Source organism: Physeter macrocephalus, chromosome 17 (assembly GCF_002837175.3).
Source record: "Physeter macrocephalus isolate SW-GA chromosome 17, ASM283717v5, whole genome shotgun sequence".
In the NCBI taxonomy this organism is placed as follows: domain Eukaryota; kingdom Metazoa; phylum Chordata; class Mammalia; order Artiodactyla; family Physeteridae; genus Physeter; species Physeter macrocephalus.
This window is the reverse complement of record NC_041230.1, coordinates 39,737,214-39,750,602: the sequence shown is the minus strand read 5'-3', so window position 1 is coordinate 39,750,602 and position 13,389 is coordinate 39,737,214. Positions and strand designations below refer to the sequence as shown.

The window sequence follows — 13,389 nt, the reverse complement described above, 5'->3', positions numbered from 1 at the left end:
CACACTATTGTAAAACAGTTATACTCCAATAAAGATGTTAAAAAAAATAAAATAAAATAAAAAAAATAAAAAAAAATAAAAAGCCTGCACACCACAGCCAAATAAATAAATAAATAAATATTAAAAAAAAAAAAAAAAGATAGGGATAAGCTAAAGGAAGGCATATGTTCCCTGCATGAGCAAGCCTATTAGCAGTTACTGAGCACACATTAAGTGCCAAGCACTCTAGTAAGTCCTTTACCTATATTATCACTAAACAATTTAATATCAAAAGCACTTAAAGTAACTGGCTCAAACCTGCACACTTAGTGAAGGAATAGAAACTATACGTTGGTCTGTCTGCCTCCAAACATACTTTCCCCATTTTACCATCTACCACTGACACTGACCAAAAACTCCCCTGCACAAGTCACATCACCTCTAAACAACATTTTCTTCATTCTTTTCTTATATGACCAGATGATCTCAAAATCCCTCTCACCTCTAACATTCTGTGATTCCATGATTCTATTATATTGGCACGAACTGCAAACAATGTAACCAACAAGGACTTAATTTCCAAACTATACAAACAGCTCATGCAGCTCAATATCAGAAAAAAACAAACGAACCAATCAAAAAATGGGCAGAAGACCTAAATAGACATTTCACCAAAGAAGACATATAGATGGCCAACAGGCATATGAAAAAACTGCTCAACATCTCTATTTATTAGAGAAATGCAAATCAAAAGTACAATGAGGTATCACCTCACAAGGGTCAGAATGGCCATCATCAAAAAGTCTACAAATAACAAATGCTGGAGAGGGTGTAGAGAAAAGGGAACCCTCCTACACTGTTGACGGGAATGTAAATTGGTGCAGCCACTGTGGAGAACAGTATGGAGGTTCCTTAAAAAACTAAAAGTAGAAACTAATACAATACTGTAAATCAACTATAGTTTGTTTGTTTGTTTTAATTAAAAAAAAAGAAGGAAAGAAATGCTTCCTTCCATCAAGAAGTCAGATTCTTGCCTACACCCTCTGAACACCAAGGAAAGCAAACCAATATGCCCCTGCTGGTGGGGAGAGGACAATAACAGGGGTCAGTACTAACTGATGGTGTTCTCTTTTATTTCCTTATCACCAAATCATTATCTACCTTCATATCCACAAGAGAGTCAACCTCAACAATGCTTGTGTGTTGAGATACCATTATTGGGAAACTGCATTCACAGATGAACTTTAAGTACAGCTCTCAGCAACTCAATTTGTAAATGTCTGTACTTTCTCTCTCCATACTGGGCTAACAGTCTTCTATTCAATATCAAGTAGCAACAAACACAAAATTTGTTTCTAAGAAGCACAAACTATTTCAGGGAAGTAAAGTTATCTGCCTTAGAGACTTCTAACAAGGAAGGAAAGATTCAATGGGAAAGACAGGTCAGCCTGGAGCCTTTGGGCACCATCCTGCCAGCACAGGTGCTAAGAATAGACCAACACAGGAAAGCAGAGTAAAGAGGCAGAGAGAGTTTTTGAAGTCTTGATGACCCAGTTTGAACTCCTGGATCCAATTGTGTCTGAAGCCTATTGTACTTTTCAGGTAGTTGAACCAATATACTCTTTTTTTTTGCTTAAGGGAGTTTAAGTTGTGTTTTCTGTTGCTTGCAAGCAAAAAAAGTCTAATATCCCATTTTATACTACAGTGTTAATATAACATTCTTCAATCACAAAAATTCCATGAAAATCTACTGTGTCTGTAGAACAGACACACAATTAAACTCTTAGAGAGCCAGTGTGAATCCTTTTCAACTAAAAGGAAATGTGTTTATAGAATTACTCTAGAAGCAACTACATAGGAGTATCTATATTCCTATCTCTGCAGCAGAAGAAAACTTCAGCAATATGTTTTTTAAAAAACAGGTTCTTCTATCCTTGTCCCCATCCTTCATTTTCATTTTTAGTAGGTCACCAGCATGTCATCTTTGTGATACATCATATATGGGACTCCACTGGAAAATAGATATAATATAGAAAAACACCTAAGAGATTAAATACAATTTTCTAATAAGTATCCAAATTATGTATACATATAAATACACTGTCCCATGTATGAACAAAAAAAGCCTTCCCCCACTAGACCATGTATGCTTTGTCTTTAAATAATTGCATGATTTGGCAAAATTTGTTTTTCCATTCTCCAAGGGAACAAGAATGTTACACTTCAGTAATTAGTAGTAAATCTAACTGTAAAAGCAACCTGTATCTGGAGATCTTAACAAGCGGTGAGATCACAATCCATCTGGAGAAAGATGGACTGATAGAGAAATGAAAGTCAGTACAGAGTGCCATGAAGGCAAATCCCGTGTAGCCCATTCAGAGAAATGTTCAAGGAGATAATGTAAAGAACAGATGGGGAAAGCAGTGGACATTATCTGCACTGATATTCACAGTAACATTAAATAGATCAAGAGATGACAATAATGACACCACACATTTATTATGAAAAGCCTGTTCTCAAAAAATTCTAAAGCACTTTGCCAACTCTTAGGTCAAATGCTGATGATCATAAGCAATACTGAAAGGTGTGATTCCTAGTTTTCCTATATTCGAGACCTGAGGCACTCAGATTCTGAGAGTTGAGCCATATGAAAGCATGTGTTGTAGAATATTTCTAATGAGACATTAAAAGACAACCACCAGGATAAAACGTTAAGGGGGAGAAAAAAATTATCCACAAAAAAAGAGGAATCTATGTGTTCAACAATTGTTAAGGTGTATAAATGATCTACAAGTAGGAAAAAAAAGTACTGCTATCACATATTCCTGCAGTGACCACACGGAAATACCAAAGGTGAAGAAATACCATTTTTGTAGCGTTATATTAGAAGTTTTGTGACATTAACTTGCCCTAAGATTGGGGTTTCCTGGCCTAAAAGGAAGTGCTTACACTCTAGGGGGAAAAAATAACATATGGAAATATGCAGAAAACCTCATAGAGTGAAATGTAGTTAGCATAAAGATACACGATCAAGCTTCCATGAAACGAATGTGAGCTATTGTGTCTATCCTGTGGTTCAGAGTAAAATAGAAATTTAGGCCTCCGGAGCAGGAATTGTTTACTTGCACACCAATTTTCCAGGACCCATCTTGGAACCACCTTACAGAATGTGAAATGGAAAAGCTGTGTGACAAGATTGAAATGATGAAATCCTGAGATTTCTGCTATATGGGAAGATTGGAAGTAATGCTTACTAGAAAAAGATGGTTCAAAATGGATATAAATTAGGTTATTAAGATGCACAATAAGATTTTGAAGGAAGGGCTATTACCAAGGAGGGGCATTAAAGGTGATTTGTAGGAACAGCTCAAGTCTGAAATAGTGTGTCGAATTCAGTGGGCCCAGCTGGTTCACCAAAGCCTAGTTTTTAACAGTTTGCCAATCATCTTAGTTTTACGAAATATTTTACAATACAACCTTATGCATCACTTAGTAAAAATTTAATTAGTACTTCGACATTTATTAAAACCAATGGGACCCATGTAATTTAGAAACCACATTACTCTTCGACTACCACCTATTATAATTATTTAGTGACTATTTGATTAAACTTTGAAACACCTAGGAAACATTTATTACATTCTCACAGTCTAGGCACATAATCTATTATTTAAAGTACAGTGAAAGCTATTATCTATAAATTAGCTAAAGAACACATTTCTAAGGGCAATGAAAACTTGAAGTACCACTGATCCTGGAAAGTGAATTCTCAAATTATTGGAGGATTTCAATATCATTACTAAAAAGCACTCTGAATACTGTTGGAGGAATAACAAAGTTACCATACCTTTCTATTTTCTGGTAGCTTTGATTGGGCATTGTCATCCCGGCAGGCCCAGTAGGGCATCACTTCCTTCTTATGCTTATAGAAGACAAATCCAGTGAGTCATTGGATTTGTCCTATAGCCCATTCAGGATTCATCTCTTAGGTCCAGCTCTACAGTACCTCATGTTTGTAATTCACTTTGTTTTCCTAATCTTGAGCCCCCTGGGCTGGTGTGTCATTCTCAGTCCCAGGTATATCCATAGTCTACAATCTTCAGCCATGTTTGTCCAGGTGATTCAATTGGCCTTCTGCATTTGCACAGCCATGTTCCACACTGAGCACTGCCTTGTCTCCAGAATGCCTATTTGAGTCCCAGACTCCATGAATCGTTCTCCATAGCCCCTTTCGCTGAAGCCTAGACCTGTCCCCTGCACTCTTAGCACTGACTCTTGTTCTATATCAAAGGAGGGCCCCTGGAATCAAGACATGAAAAGTGGCCAGGACTATTGTAGGCAAAGAGATCAGCATGAAGGATGCTCAGACATAGGAGGGATTCAAAATGTTCAAGGAACTGCTGGGAGATCACACAGCCCATTCAGCAAGGCAACTTAAAAAAAAAAAAAATTGCAAAAGCCTGCACCACCTATACACACAGATCTAAAAGTAATCTTTGATGTTCGAAATCCCCAAGAATCCAGTATTATATTATGTTATGCACTTTCTAAAGCAAGAACATAAGTTCATGTATTTTTGTAAAAGTTTTTTAAAGAATTTTAACCACAAGAATTTAAGCAAAGTGGGTTTGGTGGTGGCGGTGGTGATTTCGGGGGTTTTTTGGGGTTTTTGGTTTTGTAGTGGTTGTTTTTTCTTTTGTTTTGTTTTGTTTTTTGGGGTGTGTGTTACGCGGGCCTCTCATTGCTGTGGCCTCTCCCGTTGCGGAGCACAGGCTCCGGACGCGCAGGCTCAGCAGCCATGGCTCATGGGCCCAGCCGCTCCGCGGCATGTGGGATCTTCCCGGACCGGGGCACGAACCCGTGTCCCCTGCATCAGCAGGCGGACCCTCCACCACTGCGCCACCAGGGAAGCCCTGTAGTGGTTGTTTTTGTTTTGTTGATTAGGAAGATCCATTTCCATTTTCTGAGCATTCTGGTTAATTGTGATTTAAGAGCATGTAAATGCTGTGGTTATCTATTGCTGAATAATAAACTACTCAAAACTTAATTGTATAAAACAACCACCAGGGAATCTCCAATATAAAGAAGAACATACAATCAAGAATCACTAAACATTTTAGGAAAACCAACACCACAAAAGAGAAGTATCCAATAGAGGAAGAATTACCACATGGAGAAACTGAAACCCTCTTAAATTAATTGCTGGTGGGATAGTAAAGTTGTGTGGGTACTCTGTAAAACAGTTTGGCAGTTTCTCAAAATGTTAAACAAAGGTATCATGTGATCCTGCAATTCCACTCCGAGGTATACCCAAGAGAATTGAAAACGTATGTTCACACAAAAACTTATACACAAATGTTCATAGCAACATTATTCATAATCACCCCATGTCCATCAACTGATTAATGGATAAACAAAATGCGGTATATCCGTACAACAGAATACTATTCATCAGTAAAAAGGAATGAAGTTCTAATACATGCTACAACATGGATGAGCCTTGATAACATTATGCCAAGTGAAAGAAGCCAGCCACAAAGGTCACATATTCTATGATCCCATTTATGGTCCCCAGTATTCAAATCTATAGAGACAGAAAGTAGAGTAGAGATTGTGAGAAGCTGTGAGGAGGGTAAAATGAGGAAGCACTGACAATGGGTACAGGGTTACCTTTTAAGTAATGAAAAGGTCCTGCAATTAGACAGTGATAATGGTTGCACAGCTTGGTAAATATACTGAAAATTACTAAATTGTACATTTTAAAAGGGTGGATTTTTTGGTATGTGAATTATATCTCAATAAATCTATTATAAATATATATGTAGTTATAAATAAATATGTCAACAATAAATATATATAACATATATAAATGATAAAACATTGCATCCATAAAAAAGAGTAGGCATCTAGGAGAAAAAACAAATTAGAGATACAGTAAACAAAAACAACTGTCACTGAGACAAATAGATCAAGAGAACAGAATATAGAGCCACCCAAAATCCACACAAATATAGTCAACTGATCTTTGACCAAAGAGCAAAGGCAGTACAATGGAGGAGCAAAGATAATCTCTTCAATGAATGGTGCTGGGACAAGTGGACACCCACATGCAAAAAAATGAATTAGACAGAGACCTTACACCCTCCACAAAAACTAACTCAAAATGGATCATAGATCTAAAAGTAAAATGCAAAATTATAAAACTACTAGAAGATAAAGTAGGAGAAAACCTAGATGACTTTAAGTATGGCAATGACTTTTCAGATAGAACAAAGATAAGATCCATGAAAAAACTAATTAATAAGCTGGACTTCATTAAAATTAAAAACTTCTGCTCTGCCAAAGACAAAAATACCAATAAAATGAGAAAACAAGCCACAGACTGGGAGAAAATACTTGGAAAAGAGACAGTGATAAAGAACTGTTATTCAAAATATAAAAACTCTTAAAAGTTAACAAGAAGAAAACAACCCAATTTAAAAATAGACAGAAGACCTTAACAGACACCTCACCAAGAAAAAATACAGATGGAAAATAAGCATATGAAAAGATATTCCACATTGTACATCATCAGGGAAATGCAAATCAAAACAACACGATACCACTACATGCCTCTTAGTATGGCCAAAATCCAGAACACTTGACAACACCAAACGTTAACAAGGATGTGGAGTAACAAGAATTCTCATTCATTGCTGATGAGAATGCAAAATGGTACAGCCACTTTGTAAGATAATTTGGCTGTTTCTTACAAAACTAAGCATATTGGCACCATATAATCCAGCAATCGCACTCCTTGTTATTTACCCAAAGGAGCTGAAAACAAGTCCACAGAAAAACCTGCTCACAGATGTGTAGAGCAGCTTTATTCATAACTGCCAAAACTAGGAAGCAAGCAAGATGACCTTCAGTAGGTTAACAGATAAACTGTGGTATATCCAGAGAAAGAAATATTCAGTGCTAAAAAGAAATGAGCTATCAAGCCACAAAAAGACGGGGGGAAATCTTAAATTCATGGTACTAAATGAAAGAAGCCAATCTGAAAAGGAAATATACTCTATGATTCCAATTATATGACTGATATTCTAGAAAAGACAAAACTATGGTGATAACAAAAAGATTAGTGGTTGCCAGAGGTAAAGAGTGAGGAGGTGGGTAGGTGGAATACAGAGGATTTTTAGGGCAGTGAAAATATAGTATGATACTGTAATGATGGACACATGTCATTTTACATTTGCCCAGTCCCACAGAATGTACAACACCAAGAATGATCCCTAAGGTAAACTATGAACTTTGAGTGATTATGATATGTCAATGTAGGTTCATCAGTTGTAACAAAGGTACCATTCTGGTGAGTGATGTTGATAATGGAGAGGTTATGCATGGGGCCGGGGGCAGAGGGCTGGGGCAGTGGCAGGGTGGGGGTGGGGGCAGTAGGGGATATATGAGGAATCTCTATACCCGTCTCTCAATTTTGCTATGAACCTAAAACTGCTCTTTTAAAAAATAAAGTCTTTTTAAAAACCTCAAAACATGATCTAAAACCTCAATACATGATCTAAAAAGAAAAGTGGATACATGATCTAAAAAGAAAAAAGGACAAAGCTGTAAACTAAAATAGTCAACTGGAAAATATAACCAAAGAGTTGTCTCAAAACACAGCACAAAAGCTATATAAGTTCAGGAAGGAAAAAAAAGAGATTTGAAGGATAGATTCAGAAATTCTAAATCACTGTGCTGTACACCTGAAACTAACATGATATTATAAACCAACTATACTGAAAAAACATTTTTAAAAAATAAAATTAAATTTTAAATTTTAAAAATTCTAAATTTGCTAATAGGAGTAAAAGAAGAACAGAGAGGAATGGGTGGGGGTGAAAATCAATACACACACACATAATTGTGGGAAATTTTCAGAATGTCAAAGATAAGAAAGAAATCCTAAAAGACTCCAGAAAAGTTCTCCTTCCATTATGAGCACTGTCTATATGTGTGCCACAAAAGATCCCTTGATTTGAGAGCAGCTCTAGGGGTTCCACTCCATCTGTCCTTAGACAGACTGTTCTAGAGAAGACTAATCAAGAATCAATATAGCTGGGTACCCAGGATCATTTGGGTTAAGAACCTTCCTTCTAATCTTCCTCTAATCTAGTTCTATGCAGGCTCTCCACATAAAAAATACGCAGAGTGCCTATCATATGCCAGATGCTGGCCGAGATTTGAACCTAAAAGTCTACAGAAGGTATAATTATTTTTCAAAATAAGGATACTTTCAAACATGCAAGGATTCTATTTACCATACACAAACTCACTCTAACAAGAATTTCTCAAAAATGTACTCCAGAAAAAAAAATATCAGAGAGAGACTGGATATAAAAAGCAAGGGTGAGCAAAAGAACCAGCAAAACTAATTAAATTTAAATAAATGTCGATTTCAAACAAACAAAAAATGTTAACAGTTTGGAACTCAAGACTTGAGAAGTGTTGGAGAAAGTGGAAAGTGACAAAAACAAAAATACATCAAGGTTTTCACGTTATTTAGAGACAGGGTAGGGATAGCCCATACAATGGCAGAAAGATATACAATCAATACCTATGTTAAAATTTTAAGTGTAATGACTAGAAAAAAAGAAGTGGAACACGTAACTTACAAACCACAAGTGGAGGGAAAAAATGGAATAAAATAATCTGATCAACCAAAGATAGGCAGAAAAAGGGAGAAACAAATAAGGCACTGTATCGTAGAAAAATAAATAGAAAACATAAATAAGTCCAAAACATTGGTAATTATAATCTGGGTGAAGGATCGCTGTCTATTAAGAAAAGAAACTTAAATATTCCAGTAGAAAATCCACAGACTATATTTAAAAGACGTATCTAAAATAAGACAATACAGAAAGAGTGAAGATAAAAGTATAAGATACACTAAGCAATTCTCAGTATTAGAAAAAAGGAAACCATTTTAGACAAATGCACTAAAAGGACAAAAAGGTATTCGCCAAGAAAATGTAACACATGAACTTTTGGGCATATCTAACAACACAGCTTTCAGGAACCAGCATATAAAATAGATGAACAAAAAGTAAGAACACTGAGTATTTGAATGATATAATTAATAAGTTTGATCTAATAGGTATAAAGTAGAAGATTGAACACAACAAAGAACATTCTCCTCAGTCAGGGACACTCACAAAAGAAAATTGACCACATATTAGGTCATGAAGAAAAATCTCATTGACTCCTGTAAAGCAGAAATCATACAAAGCTATATTGATTGATCACAATGAAATAAACGTAGATTCATCATCAGGAAGATAGCCCCAAAAATCTACATAGACACAGAAACTTTCCCCTAGACAATAACTCATGTTTAAGAGAAAAATCAATATAGAACTAAAAAACTACTTAGAAGTGAATGACAATGAGACAATTGTTAAACGTATAGGATTTAGGTAAACAGCACTCAGAGGAAAATTTAGGGGCGTTCAATGACCCTGGTCTCCTACTTCTTGGCATCTTCCCCCAGAAAGCATTTCCACTGTGCACAGAGGTATGCACAAAGGTTTTTATTGCATTGTTGTTTGTCGCAGTTAACACTCCCTTAAAGATGGATACCTTAGGTTCTTTCCAGATCTTCCTAGCTCCACGTTATAGAATACTATTCAATACTTCAACAGAATATAGTTATACGTATTGAAATGGAAAATTTTCCAAGATATAATGTTAAGTAAAATTTTTTAATGCAGAAAAATTAAAATATTGTAACAATTCATGTTAGAATAATTTAACAAAAATTAAAACTAATGTATTTCTACAGGTACAGGTCTATTTTACAGAGAAAAATGTCAGGAAGAATAGCTGAGGACTAGTTTGTTAGTTTTAGGTAAGAGAGAAGGATAGGAACAATAAACAGACAGTAATGTTTGAATTTTTTTGAACAGGAAAGTATTTACATAAAATCTGTAATAGAAAAAGAAAAGTTAGCTATGTGAATTATTATAAAATAATCATAAAATTCTTCTGTTACAGACAAATTTTGCTGGAACCATTCATTCAGCTTACATACTAATTTTTGCTCAGGCAAGTTTTGCCCAGACAAGTTCTTATTAATAAAGCTAGCTTCTTTTCACTTACAACTTTGGGGAAAGGAAAACATCAGAAAGTTTTCATTAATGGGTTTAGTTAATTACATCATTTCATATTCTAAATTATCAGACTAGAAAAGCAGCTAAGATAGAAGGGGCAGAAGACATAAATGAAGCCCAATTTTACAAACCCTATTTATTGCTTAAGAATTGTGATGATATTGTCTGCAAAATAAATCTTCAAAGCACTCAGTTTCATCAGTGTCAACGCATTTTAAACACCTGTACCTTAGACTCAGCCTTAAACACAGGGTATCTTTTAAGAGAAAAATTCATCAATATCATTAACTGCACAAGACAGGAACCAAAATGTAAACTACAAACATAAGAATGAAATAAAATGTTACATGAAGAAAGTACAAGAAAAAACTGCAACCCAGTTCTCTAGCTCTACAATAAAATATTAAAATAATTCAGATACACTGGTTGTTAAATGGGGAGGGAAGAGGATGAATAAAAAAGTTACTCTAATTTAAACAAAATTAATAAAGAAATGTTCTGCATAGCTTCTTTTCCTGTTTCTACTTCTAATCATTTATCATGCAAATGAAAGCAGTAATGGAAAATGTAAAGAAAACAAATTCTGCAATATAGTGAAACACGTACCCAGCAAGAGATAAGACTGAATATCAGAAGGAAAGGGTCTGAAAATTAGCTGTCTGTACAATAACTGGGAGGGAAAACTGTTTTATTTAGCCTGGAGGGATTTTTTTGTAGCAAACTGACTAAATTAAAATCCAGTCTATTAAATCCAGTACCATACTAGAAAATGCCTTTTCCTTGCACTTTTAGATAAATTTTCATTGATCTCATTTTATGCATGGTTACATTTTTAATGAGTTGTGCAATATTTCCAGGCTAATTTTAAATCCCCTCTCTCCCCCTCCCCTCCCCCACCCCACTTACGGCTTGCTGGATTAACATTTCTGATAAATTGTTGGACCAGAAAGGAGCATTACCAAGATGAAATAAACTACCTCCATTTTTTTGCAGCTCTAAAGCGATAATAGAATACAAATGCCGACTGTCTAATTATGTCACATCTTCCAATTCATTTCACAAAAACAATTATTTTATTTTTATGTAATAGGCATGTTACCTTGTATTCATTATAAATGACCCTGAACAGTATATAGTCTATTAGAATAAAAAAAATTCACCCCAACACTGATCAAGTAAACTTAGTGTATGACCAACTAAAAAGAAATGACCAAAAGAACCAACTTCATAAACTAAAGAAAATGGAGACAATTAGAAAATCTATACACTAAGAAATAGTTTTTTTACAAACTGACATTGTTTAAAATTAACTTTCAAAATACAAAATAATACTGTTCATAAACGCTTTAAAAGATCCATTCTCATATGAGACAGGAGGCTGGGAAAGCGTGAAAACCTTAGGAAAGTAAGATAATTTTTCTCCACTAGCATCTTCAGGTCTATATGCCAAGAAGAAAGATAATTTGATGGGAGTCGCTTGAATTCCAGCCTCTATTCAAGAAAGAAAGTCAGAAACCATTAAAATTGGGACCTATGACCAAGACTATTGTAAGAGTTCTTAACATCTATGCTTCTCCCACTTTAGCTATTTTTGTAACTCTGTCTGATTCCTTGTGATGACTGAGAGTAAAACTCCATAAACAGATGAATACTTCTAATTCAAAGACTGATTACAAGAATAAACAAAATTAATTTCATTTCTATAGTGCTTACAAGAGATATATCTAAAAAACAGACCTTGAAAGAGTGAAAATAAGAATACAGGAAAAGATTGGCCAAGCTAATACTAACCAGAAGAAAACAGTAATTTTAGTGATTTTTAGTAATTTTAGTATCAAAGTACAAATTAAAGCAAAAAGCTTTAAAAGGAATAAAAGGAAAGTTCCACAACAAGATTTTATTTATATATATATATATATATATATATATATATACATATGTGTGTATATAGATATACATGAATGTGTATGTAGAGACACAAACATACATACTTGGACATACATATGTGCATATGCATGCACAAAGTATTAACTTGTATGCTCCTAACAGAAAATAGCTTCAAACTATAAAAGTCAAAAACGGACAATAATAAGGGGAAAGACTGAACATGTTAAATGGAGACCTGGAAGGTGTTAAAAGACACACATTGAACTTCTAGAGATGAAAACTACAATGCATGAGATGCAAATATGGTGTATGGTATTAATAGGAGATTAGACAAAGTAGAAGCAAAGATTAATAAACTACAAGGCATAGCAACAGAAACCATCCAAAATGAAACAGATAGGACCAAGAAAAAAAAAAACCCACAAGGAAAAAATGAACAAAGCAGCAGTGAACCATAAGACAACCTCAAATGATCAAATATAACTGTCATCCCTTAAAGGATGGGGAGCAAAAAATACTTGAAAAACTAATGGCTAAAATTTTTCCAAATTTGAAAAAACTATAAGCCCTTTTGTGGGTGGTGGCCAGCCTGGAGAGTGTCACGAAGGCCTCATGCACACTACAAGAGCATAAGGTGGGAGTGGGGGGAGGCCCTCCCGCTCACCCCCAAATGCCACTCACCACCCCTCTACCACATAAAAATCTTTGTACCTAATCATGTTGTGCTGATACTTTGTGTCTCAGCTGAAGAAGATGAAGTCTTCAGGGGAAATAGGTAGGTGTTCAAAAAATCCTCCTGCAGGTGAAGAACTTCAGCATCTGGTTGCATCACAACTCTGACAGCGGCACCCACGTGTACCAGGTGTACCGGGAACTGACCATCACAGGCACTGTCACTCAATGCTATCATGACACAGGTGCCCAGCACAGCACCTGGGCCCACTCAATCCAGATCATGATGGTGGAGGAGATCACAGTCAGCAGGTGCCACCTGCCAATAGTCAAGCAGTTCCACAACTCCAAGATCAAGTTTCTGCTGCTCCACTGAGTCCTACATCACCAGCTTCAATCATGCTTCACCATTAAGAGGCCCAACACCTTCTTTTAGATACAGGGCCCTCCCCATCCCTAGGTCTGCCAAAATAAACTCCTGGTGGGGAAAATCCCAAGAAGCTGAGTGAACCCCAACCATAATTATGAAAAATGAAGAAAACTAAAACACATCATAAGCAAATTGCTTAAAATCGGTGATAAAGAGGAAAATGTGAAAAGTAGTCAGAAAAAGAGACACATTACGTACAAAGGATGAGAAACAGCAGGTTTCTCATCAAAAGCAATGTAAGCTAGAAAACAGTGCAACATCTTTAAAGTACTG

The 13,389-nt window shown here is 35.6% G+C and overlaps 1 pseudogene; it reads left to right on the top strand.

The window, feature by feature from the left end:
* Positions 1–13,122, top strand: part of LOC102989227 (60S ribosomal protein L18a-like) — a 41,243-nt pseudogene extending 28,121 nt beyond the window's left edge.
* Positions 13,123–13,389: the final 267 nt, after the last annotated feature.